Below are 23,223 nucleotides of genomic sequence, written 5' to 3' on the forward strand. Positions count from 1 at the left end.
GCCCATAGTAAAGAGTTACATTTTTGATTCTGTTAGACACTAAGGTCCATTTCTCACAAGACGCTGCAGACTTTTTTAGAAACTCTTCTCGGATGTAATGGTAAAGCGTCTCCTTTCGGCGCTGAAAGTTAATAAAATAAGTAAAGTCTGAATGCTTTGCTTGGCTGATTTTATGCTCCGTGTGTCAATACAAATTATGACTCATCGATTGAGATTCTCGTTCTCAACAACCTCCAACAGCTTCTGTGTTAGATTTAGTGAAACATGGCAGAAGGGAGTAGATTAATTGGCCAGCATAAAAAGAAAAAAGTCATAATCGCAGTTTACCAATTTTGTATTTGTAAATTCAAAGATTAAATTGACAGCATCAGATTGCTGCTACGGTAACAAAACAAAACTATAACTACATTAACTATGAGTGTTGTTCTTTGAAGTTTTACAAAGTCAGCTTGCCAGCTCCTTAAAATCTGGCATTTGAATGTTAAACCATTTAAAATCTATTCTTTTTTTTTTTACTTACGCGTGCCTAAACAATTGAATAAAATTTAACAGCATTGATAATCTCAATAAACAAATGTTACATTTATGTGGTCCGTTTTAAAAGATTAGCGTTTACTGAAGGCCCGATTTGTTTAATTTGGATTAAACAGAAGTGCAAATTTGTTGTTTTTAGACTAGCTGTGGGTCTAAATAGCATTTCACTGGAGATCTTTTCCCATAAAATACAATTACACAGTAACACTTTGACATTTCCTGCCAACTTGACACCTTTTAATGGGAAAAACACGGTGGACCGCTGCTTTACCAACTGTCCGGTCGCTCCGTATGTCTTTTTTACTGCAGTGAGCCTCGATGATGTAGCCAAACTCCGCCAAGTAAGCCACTGTTTTTGCGCCACGTTAGATTCGTCGGGTTGACGCATTTTGACCTGCTTCGATTTTCCCCCGCAACACGCGAACTTCCCCATTCGCTCGGTGCGTTGCACTTCCGCATCGCTAAGGATTTGTTGCTACGCGTTTGGGCAGTGTGAAGGAAAGAGGAGACCAGCTGCAAAAGCAGGCTGCTGTGAAATGAGAAGCAGGTGATCTGTGTCGGCAACAAGAGACAATGATGCATTAGATGCATTCTCACTGATTATTGCCATAAAGGTTCTGGAATTATTTTTTTCTGTTTGGATGAGAAAAAGTTAGACACATTACCGTACAGCGGAGGGCGCTGCAGGTCCGCCTCCGTGCCTGCATGGGCAGCCGGAAGGGGCCCCCCGCCCGCCGCTCTCACGGCTGCAAGGAGCCCCGTCAGCTGCCTCTGCAGGCCGGCGACGGCGTCCTGCAGCTCCGTCAGTTGCTGCACGAGCTCGTTCTGGTCGAAGGGCAGGGCTGGAGGAGGCAAAGGAGGGCCAGCAGCCTCACCCTAAACGGTTGGAGACAGATCAGCAGATAACGGAAAGGAAAGAATTTAGACTTGGTTTATGAGGTGCATAACAAATGTAACGTCCAGACGTGGACACTCACTCGGTCCGGACTGCTGGCAGGTGAGGAGCTGAGGGGAGCCATCCAGCTCCCGGCCACCCCCCCAGCCGCGTCGTCCAACTAGTGCATGGGGAAAAGATTTGACGAGTGTGAAAAGACAAGGACATTTCTCAAGTCCATATAGAAAGAGACACACACAGATACACAGAAAGACACACGCACTGTTAAGAAAATACATTTAAAATAAGCTAGTTTTAGAACTTAACATGTCTTGATTCAAATGGCCTAAATTGTGGTTTTAAATCAGTAACTTATTCTGGCCTATTGACCTTCATGTTACCTGTAGTTACAGCAGATGGTTTGCTAGGATCGTTTGAACTGCCTTTTGTCTGTGGGAAAACAATACAGTGGAAGTTGTAGCTTTTCACACTCGTCTGTGAGAAGCCGTAAAAACGGCAGGGGTTTCTGGCTTGAGATAGAGGGTCAGAGACAGCTCCTGGTTGGAGGTAGCAAAGGTACGCCTTATTTGAACAGATTAAAGATAAGAATACGCCTTTTACTATAAAACTTTCTACAAAGAAGTAACAAATCAGATTTTGCTCTCGCAACTTCTCCAAAGACGTCTTTGCTCTCCCCATCTCTTGCCTCAGGTAATGAATGTATGTCTAACTTTCTGTTGTGTCTTACACTTTGTTCCGATTTGGATTAAATTCTGTGACGTCATCACGCATTGTTGTATTTTTGTCGCGGGTTAAGAGGACCCGGGATCTAAACAGGAAGAAAGAGCCGGATTTTTTCCTAAATTTAATCACATAAATTATTCTTCCTTAACGGCACACAGAAAGACACACGCACGCACACAAACGCATATATAAGATTTGAATTATTCACTTTTCACACATAAAATCCTAAAAAGGGTGGAAAAAAACCGATCTCAACCCGTTTGACACACCACATTTGATTCCATAACGTTTCAGATAAGGTGAGGCGTGCAGGTGAAAAGCCGTTAGCAAAAACAAAACAAGCAAAACACCACGGGAGCCAATGTGATCCTGTGAGCTTAAGGAGAACCAGATGTGTGTGTTTGTTTGTTTGTTTGCGTTTCTTTGTTTTACATTGGATATTTTGAGTGTTGACATCATTTGCATAATTCTATTGTAACGTGGGAGAATCTGAGAACTTGAAATGTTAGCCTTTCTGAAGAATATCAATTAGAAAAAAAATTAAAATGTAATAAAAAATAACAGAGGGCAGCATTTATCCACACTCACAGTTTTTATGTAATTTTGTAAAAAAAAAAACTAAAAAAAACAAACAAACAAGCAAAAAAGAAACACCAGCAAAACCGTAGGAGGCTTCTCCCATGTAGTTGAATTGTTTAAATTCCAACTATCAAACTGTAACCAAATTAATATGTTCCTAAAAAAAACAAAAACTTTCCAATAAAGCTTGTTTCTTTTTTTAAATAAAAAAAAAAATCACCCTATTTTACTATTTATTTTCTTACGCGCTTGGAAGTTGTTAAGGAAGAATTTCTAAAATAGTTTAACTTTGGAAAAAGTTGGCTCTCTCTCTTCCTTTAGATCCCAAGTCCTCTCGGCAGGCCACGTGTAGCCACAAGGAAAAACAACAATGCGTGTTGACGTCACAGAATTACAGAATTTAATCCAATAAGAGACAACTCATGAATTAACAACAAAACTGCAGAACAACAGAAACATACATTGATTACCTGAGACAAAAAGATAAGGCAAAGACGCGTCTTTGGAGAGAGCTGGTGCAAAAAAGGCAAAATAGTAGCAGCTATCTGACCCATTACTCCCTGGGCACGAACTTTAATAATGTAGGTGTGTCTTTCTTTTTAATATATTCAATTAAGGCGTACCTCCGCTTGACCAACTGAAAGCTACCTTGGACACTCAGAAAAACTTAGAACTTCCCCTAATTTACTGCTGTGAACAAAGGCCATTTGCTCTTTTGTTTAATAAACGAAGAGGAGAGCCTCGTCCTGAACTCCTGCGGTTTTAAAACCATCTAAATAAAAGATATACAGAGAAAAGGATTTCACAGATATGTGTGAAACCCGGAGTCTCTCCCTACATAGATTCTCAGGAACAGACTTAAATTCTGTAATTAGTTTAAGAAAAGTTTATGTTAACAAACCCAGTTTTGCTCCTCTGCACTCAGCACCCCAAAAGATTGAGTCCTGCCTTAAACCAAAAATAACACATAAAATCAACAGAACAAAATGAGGTACAATTCCTTTTTCTAACCTATGAAACATAATATTCAATCCTAAGTATACAGGTTAACACAATCATTTTCCAAAACCCCATTTAACATAAATCCTGAGTAATTTTCTAATACTAAACAAAACATTTTCATTTAATTCTAACATTCAGAAATAATACAGTTTTCAAATCCATTTCATCGTCTAAATTAACTCTAGAACTAAATAATACAATTTTCAGTCAGAGCATACCATCAATAACTAAGAAAAATATCTTGTAAATAAATGTTAGTGGTTCAAAATCTTCACACAACCCAGATGTTCACAGAAGAATTCTGGTCTCCTGTGAACTCTGCGAGTTCCTGTTTCCCAAGGTAATTTAAATGATACTGGCCTCTACCTTCCTGCATATGTTAATCCATGGCCTCCTGTCCTATGTGTTACAACCACAGGGGTCCAGGGAGAAGCTCTACAGATCACCCCATTTTCCTTGGTATTTTTGAATACTTACCCAGCCATAGTTTAATTCTAAATCACTAACAGAAACCTATTCAAAGTTTAAAGATTTGTTCAAAAAGATTAAACTGTATTAAACACTAAAAATAATCATTTTTCTCAACAAAGTGTCTGGCAGAAGGGAAAACACCGAAAACATTTAGTTATGCAAATCAAGTAAAGCCAATTAGCTGCAGTGTGCCTCGTGGAGAAGCTAGCTAGCTTTGCAGTTGGCTGAAAGCCGCTTTTCGACTAGTCGATAAACGGTGTAATTTTTGCATTTACTGACTATATATATATGAAAAAAACTGATGCAACGTGTCGGGGTGAACATTGCATATACTCACAAAGTGTCCACTTGAGTTTGGCCTCGGAAATGTGCGAGCCATGCCGCCGGCGCAGGTTTACCTCGGTGCAATGAGTAAGCGATTTGAGAAAGTCCGTACGTGACGTGACGTCACGCGCACCTGAACCTTGCGCTAAATGCAAATAATCGATAATTAATAATAATAATTTAAAAGCATTATTTTTTCCAAAACTTGAGGACGGGAAAGTTATTTTCCGATAATGTTATAATTGATCATCTTAATTAAATTCGGATAACATCTAAAGGTGGCTCTAGAGCGGAAGTCACGTGACGAATCTGAACCGCGGAGTCAAAACAAATAATTTTAAGTAGATGACCTAAAACCGTGCCGCGCGCAGGTCGGCTTCAGGCACTTTGAACGTTATTAGAAAAAAAAAAAGAAAAAAGAAAACGTTTCATAAATCTGCCGGAATAAATGTCATAAAAAATTGGGGGCAATGAACTTTGATTACCCATCATCCATTTCATCGCCAGAATGCGTCATGGGTAATGCAGTTCAGAAAAAGAACAACAAAACAGACAGAGTTTGAACGAGGTCGGGGGACATTCTGTGTTCGTTAACAGAGCACATGAAAAAAATTAAGAACCTGTCAGTGTTCCATTTTAACTCCTTGTTAATATTTTTCATTTTATTTGGATTTGTTTTTCTGCAAGAAGCAGAAAATTGCTCTGCAGAACTTGGAAAGAGCAGAATCTCTCACATTCTATGGAAAACGATCACATGCTATATAAACAGATCTAGGTAATTGTAGTGACCATTTGTCCCAAACTTAAATTCAAAAATCAAAAAACTCAAAAACTTGAAAGTGATCAAAACAAAAGTAAATCCAACTCAAATAGTCACCTGATGCACCGTGGATTCTGGTTTACGCAGCAAAAAGGGAATCAAAGTCAAAATATGGTTCTTTGGGTTTATTTGTAGTTCAGGCAAAAGGGTTACAGGCTTCTGCTCCTATTCCTGTACCTGTTCTCTGACTAACAAAAGAAACCGATGTGACTGATTGGCTGGTAAAAAACCTTATGACCACCCACGTGCATAATAAGCTACCTAAGACCCACCTATTTATACCGTGAAATACCCACATCCCAACCTGAAATTAATTAACCAATTATGTGAATTCCTAATCAAAGAAATTAAACAAAACAAAAATTCTAATGATAAATCAACTGGAAAAAACAAACAAATAATAAGAATAAACTAAACAATTTAAATTCTAAGATTTAACCAAAAAATGGGAAAATAGCTCCTACACTCCAGCCCCTAATTGTGCATTAAATCACAATTACATCAATCACTAATGGAGCTATTCTAACAACAATCTCATTAATAATCTATATTAATGCAAAGGCATTAAATAATTCTTCTGATTCGTAATTTTTTTTTTTTTTCAATGATGAACCTGCAAGAGAAGCAAGAAAGAAAAGGATGGAAGGAATAGAAGTGTCTTTAGTCTGCAGATGCCTCTAGAAGCAGACAGAGCTTTGTCACTGGCCTCTCCAACACACTGGTTTTGGTCTGAAGTTGTACTGAACGAACCAGGCCTTGTGCATCAGCTTTGACTGCCAGGACTCTCCCCATCTGCCAACATCCTCTGGGTGCTGTAGCATCTGCAATTAAGACAATGTCTCCAAGAGACACGTTTCTTCTCTGTCTCATCCACTTTTGTCTTTCTTGCATTAAAGGCAGATATTCAGAGATCCACCTTTTCCAAAAGAGTTCAGCCATATACTGTGCTTGCTTCCATCTGCGTCTGAGGTACAGATCTTGTTTTTGAAACAGTCCAGGTGGCATAACAGGTTTGCTCTTTAACATCAGGATGTGATTTGGTGTGAGGGCTTCTAAATCATTTGGATCATCAGAGACCAAAGTGATGGGCCTATCATTCAAAATGGCTTCAGCCTCACAAAAAACGGTTTGCAGTGTTTCATCATCCACAACCTGCTGCTTTAAAACTGAGGTGAGTACATTTCTGACTGAACGAATCAAACGCTCCCAGATGCCACCTTGATGTGAAGCTGCAGGAGTATTGAAATGCCAATTTACGCCATCCTGGACCAGAGCCTTTTGAATTTTACTCTGGTTCAAGACAGCTAGACTCTCTTTTAGCTCTCTATTGGCTCCCACAAAATTCGTGCCATTATCTGATCTGATGGAAGAGACTGGACCACGTCTGCAGATGAATCTTCTAATTGCATTAATGCAGGAATCAGTGTCTAGGGTATAAGCCACTTCCAAATGAATAGCACGACTAGTTGGACAAGTAAATACTACTCCATAACGTTTGAGAATACTTCTGCCTTTCTTCACATCAATGGGGCCAAAATAATCAACACCAACATCTGTGAATGGAGCTTTGTCTGGCAATACCCTTTCCTGTGGCAGGTCAGCCATTTTCTGTTCCAGAAGCTTACCTCTATTTCTTCTGCAGGTGACGCAGTCAGACAAGATTTTTCTGGCAGCAGAGTTTGCATTAATTATCCAGTATCTCTGACGCAGTCTGGACAACATGTGGTTTCTTCCTGCATGACCAAGCAGATTGTGAATGCAACGCAGAATTAATGTTGCCACATGCATGTCTTTACACAGGATGACCGGATGCTTAATTTCAGAAGGCATAGCAGCTCTTTTGAGACGTCCACCCACTCTGAGAACTCCTTGATCAACCACTGGATCGAGTCTATACAGTTGGCTGTCTTTAGAGACGGTCTTGTTGGCTCTGAGTGAGTTGATCTCTGGTCCAAACCTGTGATGTTGTTCAAAGAGAATAATGGAATACTCTGCTGTAGCCAGATCTTCACATGTCAAACATTGGATTTTCAGCATAACTTTAAACTGCTGCATCTTTTGTGACAACTTTTGCTTTTTAGTGTCTGCATCTTCTGTAGACTGATGCATCATGGCAGAAAACTCTTTTCTTTTCTGGGATAGCTGAAGGAGGAGCTTTTTGAGCTTTAAAACCCAAGCTACAGATGTTTTTAGCTTTGACCAGGATGAAAAGTAGGAGATGAAATAACTGGTAGGGTCTTTAGCTTCCTCAATAACAGTATTAACGATCACATCCTTTTTAATTTCAGGATCATCAGGAGGAAGCGAGTCACACTTTACCTCCAGCTTAGGCCATTTATTTTCAGACTCTAGCAGAAACTCAGGACCATTTATCCATTTGCTGTGCTTCAAGAAGTCCTCTGCTTTCATCCCTCTTGATGCTTCATCTGCTGGATTATCTTTAGAACTTACATATCTCCACTGGTCAGCTCGCGTTGTTTCTCTGATAATGAACACTCTGTTTGCAACAAAGGTATGAAACCTCTTTGTTTCGCTGCAGATGTATTTTAGGACAGTGGTGCTGTCGGTCCAGAAAACTGATGTCTCCAGTTCAAGATGTAATTCTCTGTGAAGCAGTTGGTCCATTCGAACGGCAAGGACGGCTGCAGTAAGCTCCAGTCGAGGGATGGTCGTCTGCTTGAGAGGAGCAACTCTGGCCTTTCCTAGGAGGAATGACAGATGCACATGATGCTCATTTTGCAGTCTTATATATGATACTGTACCGTATCCCACTTGGCTGGCATCAGAGAAATGGTGGAGCTGAGCTATAACTGGACAGAAATCTTTAGGTTTAATACAGCGACTCACTTCAAACTTTGAGATCCTCTTCAGGTCATCCAGCCAGTCAGTCCATTGTTTGGAAAAATGATGGTGAATTGCATCATCCCAGCCCAGGTTTCTCCTACAGAGCTCCTGTAAAAGTTGTTTGGCAGTGATGATGAAAGGAGCGAGGAACCCCAAAGGATCATACAGTGAGCTCACTACTGACAGTATTCCTCTTCTTGTGTGGGACCGCTCTTGAAGTGAGGTTTTGAATTCAAAGGAGTCACTTTGAATGCACCACTGCAATCCAAGCGCCCGTTCCATCGAAAGCTCCAAATCCATTTCCAACATTTTCTTTACTTTGATATGGTCTGTAACTGTTTGCAGAACTGTAGGACTATTACTAAGCCACTTAGAGAGCTTAAATCCTCCTTTACTGCAAAGAGCTGTCAAATCTTGGACAAACTTTATTGCTTCCTCTTCAGTAGGCAGAGATTTTAGGCAATCATCTACATAAAAATTATGTTTGATTGTATTGACCAATTCAGCTGGAAACTGCTGGGCATTATCTTCTGCTGTTCTTCTTAATGCATAATTTGCACAGCTTGGCGACGACACTGCTCCAAACAGATGTACAGTCATCCGATATTCTTGTGGAACTTGTGAGGTGTCACCATTGGGCCACCAGAGGAAGCGAAGATAGTCTCTGTGTTTCTCTGGAACATGAACCTGGTGGAACATAGCTTGAATATCTGCCATTACTGCGATTGACTCTTGTCTGAAGCGCAGAAGAACTCCCACAACTGAGTTGGTCAGATCAGGTCCTTGTAGCAGCTGGCAGTTCAGTGAGGTTCCCTTGAATGTTGCAGCACAATCAAAAACAACTCTCAGTTTGCCTTTTCGGGGGTGATAAACACCATGGTGGGGTATATACCACACCTTTCCATCATTGCACGTCAATTGATCAGGTACAGTTTCTGCATATCCATTACATAGCATGTCATTCATAAATGTAATGTAATCTTTCTTGAAGGTGCTGCTTTTGTTAAACTTTCTTTTCAAACTCTGAAGACGTTGTTCTGCAATACAACGGTTCATAGGCAAGATGGAATTTTCAGATTTAAAAGGCAAATCAATATAATAATGTCCATTTTTTAATTGTGCTGAATTATCCATGATATTCATAAACTTGACATCCTCTTTGGACATTTCAATCTGCTCTTGGGATGTTGTTTCATTGAAATCATGATTGTATTGTTCAATCAACATTGTTTCCAGATGTCTAACAGAAATCCTGTTTGCAGTAAAAGGATGGCAGCCTGTTTTGTTCCTTCCACTCCGGAGTGGACCATTGATGACCCATCCAACTCGTGTCGAAACTGCATATGGGCCTTCATCCTGACTGTTGATCAGCTCCCATGGCTCCATTACTTTAGGTGCGTCTGTGCCAATGAGCAGATCCACATCAGCATCTATGTTGTGGAGCTTGATGCTTTGGAGATACGGCCACTTATCGATCTCCTCCTGTTGTGGAACATTTTGCTTTGAAACGGGCATTAGTTTCTGTGTCATGACATCTGGAAGGTCAATGAAATCATTTTTATCAAGTGCTGCTACTTGGAGTCCAGAGATGATGTTTGTACTCACAATGTCTTTATGTCCCATCGTTTGCAGCTGAATACTTGTTCTTCTACCTTTCAGTTGCAGCTTCCGGGCCAAACTTTCAGTGCAGAATGTTCCTGTGCTGCCCGGGTCCAAAAATGCATACGTCTGCACAGTGGTGTTGGTTTTTGGACTCCTGATTTGAACTGCAACGATAGAAAGGTTTGAATTATCTTCATCACAGACCCCGACATGACCACAGGTCTGAGTCATTGTGGAGGTGGTACTCTGAGGATTCTGTGGATGTCTGGAGAAAACTCCTGTGCTCTCCTCGTTGATGTGCAGGACACTGGGATGCTGCTGGTGACAAACAGAACAGACCAAACGACCTCTGCATTCTCTGCTTATGTGTCCCACCTTTAAGCAACCAAAACACATTCCTTTTTCTTTAATAAAGTTTACCTTTTCTTTACGTGGCTTGTCTTTAAACTTAAAGCACTTGTCAACAGTGTGATTACTTTGGAGACAATACAGACAGCTGAGGCTTGAGGACTTACCCTCATCTCCAGATGGACATTCATTCTTCACTGCAATGACATTTGTAGCAAAGCTACTCCCCCTTTTTTGTTTGGTAAAGCTGCTGGTTCTGGAGTTGAGCTGTTGATGGTCCATGATGTTACCAAACAGTGGATCAGATACAACTTTAACTTGCTTTTCAATAAAAACAACAAGATCAGTGAATAATGCCCTCTGACCCCTGCTTTCCTGCAGGTCACAGGCTACATTTCTCCAGCTTTCCCTCATTTTATAGGGAAGCTTTAGTATTATGCTCCTCATATTAGATGGCAAGTCCAGTTCCTTCATATGAATAATGTGTTCTGTTAAGTTTGAGCATCCCTTAAGAAACAGAGAGAATGCTTGCAGTGATTCAATGTCCTCATTTTTAATAGCTGGCCAGTTGTTAATTTTATCCATATAGGCATGTGCAATTTTATATTCGTTTCCAAAATGTTCAGAAAGAAGACTTTTAGCTTTAAAGTAGCCCAGGTCTGATGGTAAATGCTGGCAACTATGCACAAGGTCTCTAGGCTGCCCCCTGGTGTATTGTTCTAGAAAGTGCAAACAGTCATTCTTGTTGGACGTTTTAGCCTCTACGCCATTTTCAAACGCTCTTATAAATGATTTATATTGAAGAGGATCACCATCGAAAACGGGAATGTTTCTTGGTGGCAAAACAGAGCTTTGGTTTTGCTCAACCAACATGGCAGTGATGTCATTCTGCCGCTGCATGATGTCAATAATACTGGCTTGTTGACCCGTTTGTTGACCTGGTTGCTGCTGCCTGCTTGTGTTCGGATTTTGATGAACAGTTAATTGATCACAGAGACTGTGTGGCTTATGAACGATTTGAATTGCTGGCTTTTGTTTCAGTCGGACAACTGGTTGCTCAGAGATGATGGAGGAGATTTTAACATCGTCCAGATTTTTCTCTGGAACAAATGCATCGGCCCATGGATTAAGTTTTAGCGGCGAATTGGAGTTGCGCTTTTCAACATAGGAATTCATGCCATCAGAACATTTTGAGCCACACTGTGAATTTATTTGAAACACACGAAGCTTTGCATTAGCAGCCGCTAACTCCGTCTCAAGCTCAAGTTGCTCCTTTTCTTGTTTTAGCTTTTCCTCCAGCGCTTCCAGCTGATGTTTCTTCTTGAGCGCAGCAGCCCGCTCCAGCAGCGCTGCTCTCTCGGCCTCTGCTTTAATACGAGCCGATGAAGTGGAGGAAACACGGGACACCTGAGAGCCTGTTCTAGACTTTACAGAGCAAACATTGGAAGCGCTGTCTTCAGGATTTATTACGTCATCATCATTTTTGGCTTGGTCATAATCTGCACTTGGTTGGACAAAGGGCTTACCCAGTTCACATAACCAGCCCCTGACAAGATCAGTAAACTCAAGGCAAGTATTCATTTTATTTTGAAAATGTTCATTTTGTTTCATGAGTTCATCAGATGGAAGTGGCAAACTTGTCAAGTTTTTATGCGACACCTATGCATCCTGACAACACTGAATAAATGTAGCAAGAAGAGAAGTCACCGAGTCCACTTTATCATTTGACTCCATCAAAATATTCAGATCGTCCATTATTCGTCTTACTTGCTTCAATTTAGCATTTCTTTTATCTTGGCATGTTTTAATATAGGACATCAAGCCTTTCTCAGTCAGTTTAATAGTTCGTTTGGAAGAAACTTCCAAGTCACTCTTGGCCAACTGTGCTTTCGATACGTCAGACATTTTGGCGAAAACACTTTGAACTGCTTGTAGTTTTGTTGTCTTTTACTTTATTTTAAACCCACTGGCAGTGCATAAAGGTGCAGCACTTCAACTCAGTCTTATTAATCTTCATGACGACGAACTTGCACTTTAACGTTGGCCGTTTTCCTTTACAGCGTTAGCAATCATCGTACATACCGATGTCGTTGAAGAAAGACGTGTGTTGTAGGAGAGACGCCTTCATGGCTTGTGGGCGTGGCCGTTTCCTCCCGCTGTCGGCGTCCGAAGAACAAAGGAGACGGTTCCTCCAAACTTTACGCAACCATCAGCAGAATTGAGATCGTTGATTGCAACTCCAAGGTCGGGTTTTTTACTTGATGTAGTGACCATTTGTCCCAAACTTAAATTCAAAAATCAAAAAACTCAAAAACTCGAAAGTGATCAAAACAAAAGTAAATCCAACTCAAATAGTCACCTGATGCACCGTGGATTCTGGTTTACGCAGCAAAAAGGGAATCAAAGTCAAAATATGGTTCTTTGGGTTTATTTGTAGTTCAGGCAAAAGGGTTACAGGCTTCTGCTCCTATTCCTGTACCTGTTCTCTGACTAACAAAAGAAACCGATGTGACTGATTGGCTGGTAAAAAACCTTATGACCACCCACGTGCATAATAAGCTACCTAAGACCCACCTATTTATACCGTGAAATACCCACATCCCAACCTGAAATTAATTAACCAATTATGTGAATTCCTAATCAAAGAAATTAAACAAAACAAAAATTCTAATGATAAATCAACTGGAAAAAACAAACAAATAATAAGAATAAACTAAACAATTTAAATTCTAAGATTTAACCAAAAAATGGGAAAATAGCTCCTACAGTAATAATAATAATAATAATAATAATTTAAAAGCATTTTTTTTCCAAAACTTGAGGAGCGGGGAAGTTATTTTCGGATAATGTTTAAATTGATCATCTTAATTAAATTTGGAGAACATCTAAAAATCGCTCTGGAGCGGAAGTGACGTGACGGATCTCAACCGCGGAGTCAAAAGAAATAATTATTCTAAATCAATACATTACCTAAAAGTGGGGCGTGCGCTTGGCAGTCTGTGATTCAGTGCCTCCATCTAGTGGAGACAAAAATCCACTGCACATTCAACTAAAGTTTCTTTTAACCTTCCTCTGGTGTTAGCTTTCTCCTGCCATCTGTAGTGTTAGTGGGTCATTTTGGACCCGTGTATTAAATCAGCCATAAAATGCCCTAAAAACAATCTTTTATCATCCAATGTTTTTCTTAACTCTTGTTTAGCTGGTTGGGCTCCCTTATCCATGAAAAGATTGGTTTTAATATTTTTTTGTGGCCCCCTGGGCCTTTGTTTTAACAAAATACCCCTCGTTTTCAATGTCTAAAAAGTGGTCAAATGAACCTTAAGAGAAGAAGGCAACAATATAATCAGTTGTTCTGTTACCTGAGTGTAACTGAGAGATATTAAAACACATTTCTTAAATGTTCAACAAAAAAAAGATTTTAATTTTAATATTATCAAATATAGCAACATCTATGGTGTTTCGGGTCATTTTGGACCCGTATACATTTACTTCAAGAAAAGGGCAAAAACAAGTCTTTTTTTTCCCACACAATAGAACTTTAATACAATATTTAACAATATGAAAAACAGAACAGTCATAAATAATAACAAATTACAATAAAACAAAAAATCACATCAAAAGAAATCAAGTACTTGTTCTATAAATACTCTGTGCAAAGAACATGCCTGTGTGTGGGTGTGTGTGTGTGAGTGTGTGTGTGTGTGTTTAGATGCATGTGTTGCAAAAAGTGACACTTTTAGTGTGTTCTTTACAGATATATTTGTTGCAGGTGAAGCACACTATGTAGGTTTTTCTGTCCATATTGCTAGGGCAGACCTGACACCTCTTTCTTTTTGAGCGAGGTGGTCTCACTGGCATTGTGGCTGTGGATGGAGTGCTTGAGGCAGGGCTGGCTGCTGAGGGGGAAGGTGATGCTGATGCTCTTCTTGTTGCTGTGGATGTGGATGGCGTGTTTGGTGACCACTGCAGCTGTCTGACCAAGTCTGCAGCAGCTGGCTCTCGGGGCACCCGTTCCCGTTGCTCAATGTGCGGCTTGACAAGGGAATTCCCGAGCTCCTCAAGAAACATTCTCCGCTTGGTGTTTTGGGTTGAATTCCACCCTTGGTGAATATGGGTCCACAACACAAATGCATTGTATGCAGACACATTGAGGATGTTGTAAAACACAACCATTGGCCATCTCCTGGTCATTCGCTGGCAAATGTAGGTGGCAGTCAGCTTGTCCAGATTGTCCACTCCTCCTTTGTTTTTGTTGTAGTCCAGGATGATTATGGGCTTTTTGTCACTTCCTGATGACACGGCAGCATCTTTGTGAAGAGTGGACATCAGTATCACATTCCGTCGTTTTTTTGGACAGTATGAAACAACAGTGGTGGTATCTGTGAAAACAAATTTGGAGGAAAGTGGAGCCCTGTCCTTCACCAGCAACATTTCAGCAGGCAGCTCAGGTTTATTTTTTTTTACTGTGCCCACCATGGTGAGTTTCCTCCTGAGAAGTTCTTGTCCAAGGTCATAGCTGGTAAAAAAATTGTCACAAGTGATGTTGTGACCCTGCAGTCCAGTAGTCAAATCGAGGACTACACGTTTTCCTTGGTTTTTTTCAGGGATGCCGCTTGCAGATTTGCCTGTGTAAATCTGTAGGTTCCACGCATAGCTTGTTTTAGCATCACAGGCTGCCCAGATTTTTATGCCATATTTGCCTGGCTTGCTAGGCATGTATTGCCGGAACGGGCATTTTCCTCGGAAAGGGAGAAAACGTTCATCCACTGTCACCTCTGGCCCTGGGTTGAACATCAGTGGAAGGAGTTGCACCTATCTCTCCCAAACATCCCTGATGGGAGCAAGCTTGTCAGATTTTGCTCTGGTGTCTCGATTGTCAAATCTGAGGACTCTTGAGATCGTCTGAAAGGTCCAAAGAGACATGTCTCCCTTTGTTTGTTCTCGCAAAAAGGCAAAGAGAAAAGCCCCTAAATGAACTTCAAGTGGTTGGAGGAAGAGGCTGTTGATTGTGTGTTTATGATTTAATTTTTGGCATTTTTTTATTGTTTTATAATCGAAAATTTTAACCGGGTCACAAATGACCCGAACACCACAAAAGTCATTTTTTTCACCAGAGCACTTTATAATTTAGTAAAAAAAAAAAAAATTATTTTACTTTGTTTAAATGGAAGTCCCTGACAAAGTCAAAAAGTTTCAACGCAAAAAACAAATGTATGAAGTACTTTTATGCATGCTAAAACTCAAAACGGGTCCGTAGGGACCCTAACACCATAGGAAGGTTAAGTCATTTAGCTTTTTAAAAATTCAGCCTTTTACAAAATAATCAGTCATTAGTATGAAATAATGATTAGGATTATTTCATAATACAATAAATAAAGATTCTTTAACAAAAACATAGTTATTTACAAACAAGACTAACAAACACACTAACTATTTACAAGAAAAGAAAAAAAAATTACAAAAAAAGGGAAAAATAAAAACAAAGCATAAAAACACACTCTAATATATATATATATATAAACTATTTAGAAAAATAAAATAAACTATTTACAAAAGTTTTTTTTAAAAAAAGTTAACTTTCCAAAACTATTCGTTTTGTGAAACTCGGCTCTGTGCCATCCTGATTTGGACAACCAGCCAAGAGAGTCGTGTCCGGGACAGCCCGCTGGCCCTCAAGCGGCTGTCCTGGACATATTTTAAAAACAATGCAACGTTGACCACCATCTTGTGGATGGTGGTGGAGGCGTAGCCCTGCACTCTCAGGTATGCCGGGTAGCTGCAGAACAAAGGTCAATGTTGTCATTTGCACTTTAAATTGCATTCCATCTGCTTCGATTGAACGCCAAGCGGTTCTGTGGAAGTAGGAGCACTGTACTCACCCGTAGACCTTGTCCACCCGGTCCAGGAAGGCCAGGTCCTGGCCCCCGGCGTGGGCCAGCAGGTCTGCCAGCAGGTACCGGCAGAACCTGCCGGCGTGACTCCTGGCCTGCTGCCCATTGTTTTGGGCGAACCTGCCGACACGCACACAGAAAGACACACGCAGATACTTAATTAATTAAATATTTCATTGATCAGTAATTGACTCCTTTTCTTAAATAATAACTATCTTAATAAATTTCTGGTCTCAGTGAGTACATTATTTCAATAATAAAACATATAATCATCATTGATAATACTTTTTTTTAATTATACTTACCTACATTATACAATTTACCTCCCAGGAACCCCTGCCTGCAGCATTTTTGCGGTTGTTCTCATTGTCTTCTGATCTGCATATTTAGGAAAACATGGCTGAAGTCAGACGAGAGTGGATCCTAAAAGGTCTGTGTGCGTACCTGGATGAAGATCCAGAGAAGCTGGAGAAAGAGTGCATGGTATGTTAATTTATCTTTGTGTCCACAAAAGAGGTGATTACAGTTGGAGTTAATTGGGCTTCCTGTGAATTACCAGGGGGGTTAGATGGTTCGAAGACAGGGGCGCAGCCGCCCCCCCCCTCCAGCCCCCTTTTCCTACCCCGAGCCCTACCTTACCAGGGCCACGAACTCTCCAGGGCCTCCGTGCTTTCATTCTCCAAAGATGAATCAGGAATTGAAATCAGATTAATGCAGAATAAATCAAACCTTTATTTCGAAGACAACACCAAAATCTGGTTTTAAACTGAGTTAAATCAAGCTTTATTCTTCTATCCTTTCCTTTTTAGGTTTTTAGTGGTCCCAAAAGAAGGTTAATCTGTCATTCACAGGTTGTCATTCACAATGACAGGGGTGTCAAACTCCAGTCCTCAAGTGCCGCTGTCCTGCAGTGTTTAGATGTGCCACAGGTAAAAAACAGTGGAATGAAATGGCTTAATTACCTCCTCCCTGTGTAGATCGGTTCTCCTGAGCCTTGCTAATGACCTAATTATTCTTTTCAGGTGTGGTGCAGCAGAGGCACATCTAAAAGTTGCAGGACAGCGGCCCTTGAGGACTGGAGTTTGACACCCCTGTCACGAGAGGACCCAAATGAATGACAGGTTAAATGACTGAAAACGGAGAAGACTTACCCAGCATTAGCCACAACAGTTCAGCTGTAGGCAGATTCATTCTCTGTGATCAAAATGGCAGCGTGCAGCTGTAGTACGTAATAAAGAAGGAGCCATAATGTACTCCTTGCAAGTCCAGCGGCCATATAGTCCAAGTCTCATAGTCTGTTTGGGTTCTTCACCGATCTCCAATTCTTTTCAAAGCTCGTTTTAACTCTACCAGTCCGAAAGAGGAGCTCATGCTTATTTCAACAGTATACAGTTTGTCAGGGTTTGTATCAAAGGCCAGTAACCTAGAAGCCAATTTAAAGGCCCAACCTCAAAAGTATGCTGGGAAATACAGCGGGCATGTTTGTAGTTCAAGTCTGATTTTCTGTTCGGTTCTTCGCCGATCCCCAAATCATTTTAAAGCTCATTCTCACCCATATAGTTTAAAAGAGAAGTTCATGCTGAATCCAACGATATAAAGTTTAATAGGGTTTGCATCAAAACTGTCAAACTCGAAGCTAATTTAAAGTCCCGACCGCTAAGCATGATGGGTAAATGAAGCGGACATTTTTGTAGTCCAAATCTTATTGTGTAGTTCCAGCCCTCAGCAGAAGCTCAGAAGTGAAATTAAAAGCTGTATCAAGCTTCCTATCAGGAAAAGGAGTTTACAAACAAAGAATTAAGAGAGCTAGGTGAAAAAGTGGAGTTTTAAAGACAGCACTCAGCCTTCAAGGAGCAATAAAGTAACTGCAGTGCATTCTGGGTAAAACTCGCAGACATCTTTGTAGTTCTGATCTCATTGAACCTTTCCAGTGCTTGGCAGGGCTCACAGCTTCATTTCAGAAAAACTTTTAGAAAATATAGAAATTAAAAAGGAAATAAAAGAATGTGATGAAAAAAGGACTCCACAGTCAAAATTCCAATTTTCAGAATAGGAAACAAGCAATAGTCCTGCATCCTGTGGAAGCTCAGAGTGGAAACCCAAAGCTGAGTATGGTGTGCGCATTTGATCTCGGGGTAGCCATGTTTGTGTTTGGTGATGTATTTAATGTATTTATCTCCTTTAGCTCCACAGACAACACTCTGAGGCCCAAAAGGTTGAGGCAAAGCTGTGAGTGATACACAGACCTGGGCACTTTTCTCAAGTCTTTTAGGATAACCCTGAATGATGCCTCCTAAAAAGAAGTGGAGGCCAGATTCCCCCCTGACAAGGAGCCTCTTTGATAAGTTGCAGTTGATTCAGTTTAAGACAAGGTGGGACCACCTGATTGAGTTTTTTTTTCCTCCTCTTACTAACCCTACCGTACCAGGTTCTGATGCAGGGCACATTATATTCAACTGAACTGGGAACTCAAACACTGCAGAGGAGGTCCTGGAGATCTGCGCAGCGCTATCCACCGCACCCCAAAAGCCAGCCAGGACTTTATGTGCCACATCCAGGACCAGAGATGAACGGGACTTATCATTTCAGAGAGCAAGAAGACTGTCAGCAGAAGAGGTGGGTGGATATCAAGTCCCGGTTCCTGGATCTTGTTTTGGAAACTGACACTTACGTAATTAAAATAATAAATTCATAAATAATATCTTTTTATCTTCCACATGACTCTTTGCGACCAGGACTTTCATCAAGGGGTCCATCACATGTGACTACCATGGAATATTCACTATTGCTGCCAAGGCTGGCGGTTTGCAGGGTCCCTGAAAGCGGGACGGGATGCATAGATTTACTTTTTAGTCTGGGGACCAAGGACTTCTGCATAAACTCTCAGGTCCACCTGTGTGACAGTCATCCGCAACTCGCCATGTTTGGCTGACCAATGAACCTTTCTGGCAAAAACTTATACACCAAATGTCTGTTAGTGAAGTTCCCAGGCCTGGGAGACCCATTTCTCCTAATAAAAACAACAAGAGACATCAAGCTGGGAGAGGAGACCTACATGGACCATGGGGTGAGGCAGCACTCGTTTAGGGTTGGAACGCCACGGGATGATCTTAACTGGATGGGTGAGGTTGGCTCACCTCCCCCCAAGAGAAATAGTTTAGTCTTATGTTGACAATGTTCTATTCAATAATGTATCTGTTAAAATTTTTATTTTAATTTGTTTGACTGTGGTGTTGTAGTAAAAAGTTCAGTGTTTGAAGTTTTAGTGTTGTAATTTCTCTTTTTTGTGTACTCCAAAGTTCAGTATGACTTTAAATTGTGTTGTTGCAATTAAAAAAAATTTTTATTGTGCTGCTGATAATTTCCCCCCCATTTTTTCCTTCTGGTCACGGATTCAAGATGATTGACCAACCATGGTGCAGAATGTTTTGTTTTTACATTTGTTTTAAACTTTGGCTTTAAGCATGTGTAAAATGTTTGGTCAAAAGGCCAAAGCAGCTGACCTTCCTTGCAGTGGAGGACATTTTATATGAGTTCAACCCAAAAAAAGTTCTTTGGGCTTCTTACTGTTCCTTTTATCGTCCACTAGATTCAGTAAGATCTTTCTGATTGTTTCAAAGATTCCATTTTTCCAATGACCTCCAACTCACCATTTTCCTCTCACTACTGTAGCGGAGTAAAGCTTCTTCTCAAACAAGACGGAGGCTCGTATTTCCTTTACTGAACCCTTTTGTTCAGTATTTATTGAAGAGGAAAAAAAGGGCTTCAGCCGATAAAAACAGAACAACAGCAACAACAACTGCTCGTAACCAAGCAATAAAATCAACAAAGCAAGATAGTGACTAAACAGTAACAGATCCTTAAGCATTCTTCAAAATAAAAGACTTCCTCTATTCAAATAAATCATGTCTTACACTGAAATATATTTCACTTCGCCTTTGTAATTGTATACAATCATATTCAATATAATAATAATAATCATCATGTAAATTATGCTTAACATATAATTGTAATCAGTCACTTATCATGCAAATATACTGAACAACATAAGTGTAAAAAAGTCACAACATCCTCCCACCCGATGAACAACTGTTCATCTGTGTAGGATTTACCTTTCATTTAAGATACTTCTAAAGGGTACAATAACTGAATAGGCCTGCGTAACAAGCCACCAGTCGAAGTACGAACATTGCATGAACGTATGAGACCATCCCTGCCTGGGAAGACCTCTACAATTCTACCCATTTTCCATGTCTGTCTGGGTGTATTGTCCTCCCCCAAAAGAACTACATCTCCTACTTTAAGTAGTGTTGGAGTAGGACTGTTCACCCTGTGGGCTGATTTTAAGTCCATCAAATAATCTCTGCGCCAGCGTTTGCAAAAGCCTATCAAAAGTTTCTGTTGGTATTTCCACCTTCTACCTAGCTGTTCGCGATTTGCAGTGAGAACCTGATTTAGGTGAGGTGATGGAATAATCTTTGGTGGCAAGGAAGTTAAGCGTTTACCAACTAAGAAATGAGATGGGGTAAGTGGCTGGGGTTCTAATGCATCACTAGTTACATAGGACAGAGGCCTGGAGTTCAACACTGCCTCAACTTCAGTAAGAACAGTTGTGAGCTCCTCAAAGCTCAAAGATGCTTTCCCCAGTACCTTTCTTAAGCATGTTTTTACAGATCTCACAAGCCTTTCCCAGAATCCCCCCCACCAAGCTGCTCGCTCAGCGATAAACTTCCACGTGATTCCCTTGTCAGTGAAAAACTCTGTGAGTGTCGATCCTAAGATGTTTTGCCATAACTCCTTTAAATCCTTGTCAGCCCTTTTGAATGTTCTAGCATTGTCAGAGTAAATGACCCTACAAAGACCTCGTCTTGCAATGAATCTCTTTAAGGCCAATAAGAAATTCTCTGTAGTCTGATCTGAGACCAACTCTAAGTGTACTGCTCTTGTCACTGCACATGTAAACAGTGCTATGTATGATTTTACAGACCCGTCCTTAGTTTTAACATATAAGGGTCCAGCAAAATCTACACCAGTAACTTCAAAGGGAGGTGATTCTGTTACTCTGTCTCGAGGTAAGGGAGCAGTAATCTGTTGTGCTGCCTTAACCTTTAGTTTTTTGCAGATGTAACATTTTGAAACAATGTTTCTTACAAGCTGTCTGCCTCTCAAAATCCAATATTGTTCTCTAACTTGAGTTAATGTGTCTCTTACACCAGAATGCATCACTCTTTCGTGACATGACTGAACTAATAGTTCAGAATACTTGTGATTTGTCGGTAGTATCCAAGGGTGTTGTTCTCTGAAACTAAGATCTGAATTCTGCAGCCTTCCCCCAACACTTATTAGACCATTTTCATCTAAGAATGGTTTCAAATCTTTGATTTTAGAATCTACCTTCACATTTTTGTTTGACCTTAACTGCAATATTTCAGAACTGAAACAACTCTCTTGTGTTGACTTAATCCAGTACATTTCAGCTGCACCAAGTTCTTCTGTACTTATCTCTCCCTGAACCTTCAGATAAGATCTTGTGTTATTAACAAACCGCTTTACCCATGCAGTGATTCTTAACATGGTCTTAAGCTTGCTGTACCTTTCTAAGTTTAACAGAGGTTCAGTTTGCTCAGTGGCAGTGAACTGCACAACAGTCTCATACCCAGACCTCAGCTCTGCATTCACTTCATCCACTACATAGTCACTACAAATGTTCAGTTCCTTCTCATCCGTAGACAGTGAAGTGGGTCCCTTCCACCACAGCTGGCTCTTAATAAGGCTCCGAGCATGGTAACCCCGCGTAAGAAGGTCGGCAGGGTTCATTTTGCCAGCACAGTGGAACCAGAGTTCTGGATTTGTGAGCCCTTGTATTTCTGCCACTCTGTTGCTCACAAATGGTTTCCATCGACGTGATGAGCTGCGGATCCAGTGAAGCGTGATCATAGAGTCCGTCCACATGTTGAGCTGGTTTTTCTCCATGTTCAATGGCTTAAGGAGGCTGTGTCCTAATCTTGCTCCAATAAGTGCACCCATGAGCTCCAAGCGAGGTAATGTCATTTTCTTTAATGGTGCTACTCGTGACTTGGAGGCCACAAAACTGTTAATAGTCTCTTCTTGGTTGTTTTGTCCTTGAAGATATGCCACGGCACCGTAAGCCTTTTCACTTGCATCACAGTAGACATGCAACTTTACAGTGTGTGACTCTTTGTTAATCTCAGTGTGGTACCACCTGGGAATAGACACCAGGTGTAACAGTGGTAACTCCAGACACCATTGCTCCCACTTCTCTTCTAAGTCAGTAGGTAATGGTTCATCCCAACTCAGTCCCTTTTCCCACATCTCTTGGAACAGGCACTTTACTCGGACTGTAAAAGGAGTAAGAAATCCAATAGGGTCGAATATACGGGCTGATGTTCTTAGTACACTTCTTTTTGTATTTTCTCTGTCTTTCAAAATGTCCATTAACCCCTTTTGATCAAACACAAAATCATCGTGTTCCGGTCTCCAAACCAGTCCAAGTACTTTAAGCACATTTCCACTGGACTCTGTATCACCAGTGAGCTCTACTCCATTTTCTTTCCACATGGCTTTCAGATCAGGTGAGTTGGTAACCCATTTGCAGAGGTTCATGCTTGCCTGAGAGAGAATGTGCTTTGCTGCAGTTGTCATGTGAAGAGCATCCTGCACAGTAGGTGAGCTTGAAATAAAGTCATCTACATACATAGAGTCTCTGAGAGCCTGTACTGCCTTTGGCTGTTTTCTTTCAAATTGTTTGAGATGTTTTCTGATAGTGGCAGCAAGCAAGAATGGGCTGGGAGTTACTCCAAAAACAACTCTTTTCATCCTTAAGACACGCACCTCATTTTTCCAGTCCTTAGCTAAAGGTCTGTGCATCCACAAGAACCTGACAGCATCTCTGTCCTTTTCTGCTAGTGAGATTTGAAGAAAGGCCTTAGTTATATCAGCAGTAAATGCTATCTTGTGCAATCTGAACTTTATGAGCACATCTAGCAGGTTTGGGTTCAGGTTAGGTCCAGTGTACAGACAATCGTTGAGGGATGGACTGTTTGTCTCATGTGAGGATGCATCAAATACCACTCTAAGTTTGGTAGTGGCCTTTTCTTCTCTTATTACAGCATGATGAGGCATGTAATATTTCACAGTCTGTTGATTCATTTCTGGTTTTCCATCTGCAA

General features: G+C 40.7%; 1 long non-coding RNA gene and 1 pseudogene across 2 annotated transcripts; both read right to left on the reverse strand.

Annotated features, from left to right (window-relative positions):
* Window positions 1-7,009: 7,009 nt before the first annotated feature.
* Window positions 7,010-10,495, reverse strand: LOC106907535 (uncharacterized). 2 transcript variants are annotated; one of them, XR_015761718.1, is made up of 3 exons: window positions 8,196-10,495; window positions 7,206-8,050; window positions 7,010-7,081 (listed from the first exon to the last, which is right to left on the reverse strand). It is a non-coding gene; the product is annotated as an uncharacterized LOC106907535 (long non-coding RNA). The 2 variants fall into 2 exon arrangements; XR_015761717.1 differs by having other exon boundaries at window positions 7,010-8,050.
* A 341-nt stretch (window positions 10,496-10,836) lies between these two features.
* On the reverse strand, window positions 10,837-12,906 carry LOC148153485 (uncharacterized; annotated as a pseudogene).
* Between the last annotated feature and the right edge of the window lie 10,317 nt (window positions 12,907-23,223).

The sequence above is a fragment of the Poecilia mexicana genome, unplaced genomic scaffold (genome assembly GCF_051168715.1).
Source record: "Poecilia mexicana isolate PSO_F unplaced genomic scaffold, ASM5116871v1 scaffold_20, whole genome shotgun sequence".
Lineage (NCBI taxonomy): Eukaryota > Metazoa > Chordata > Actinopteri > Cyprinodontiformes > Poeciliidae > Poecilia > Poecilia mexicana.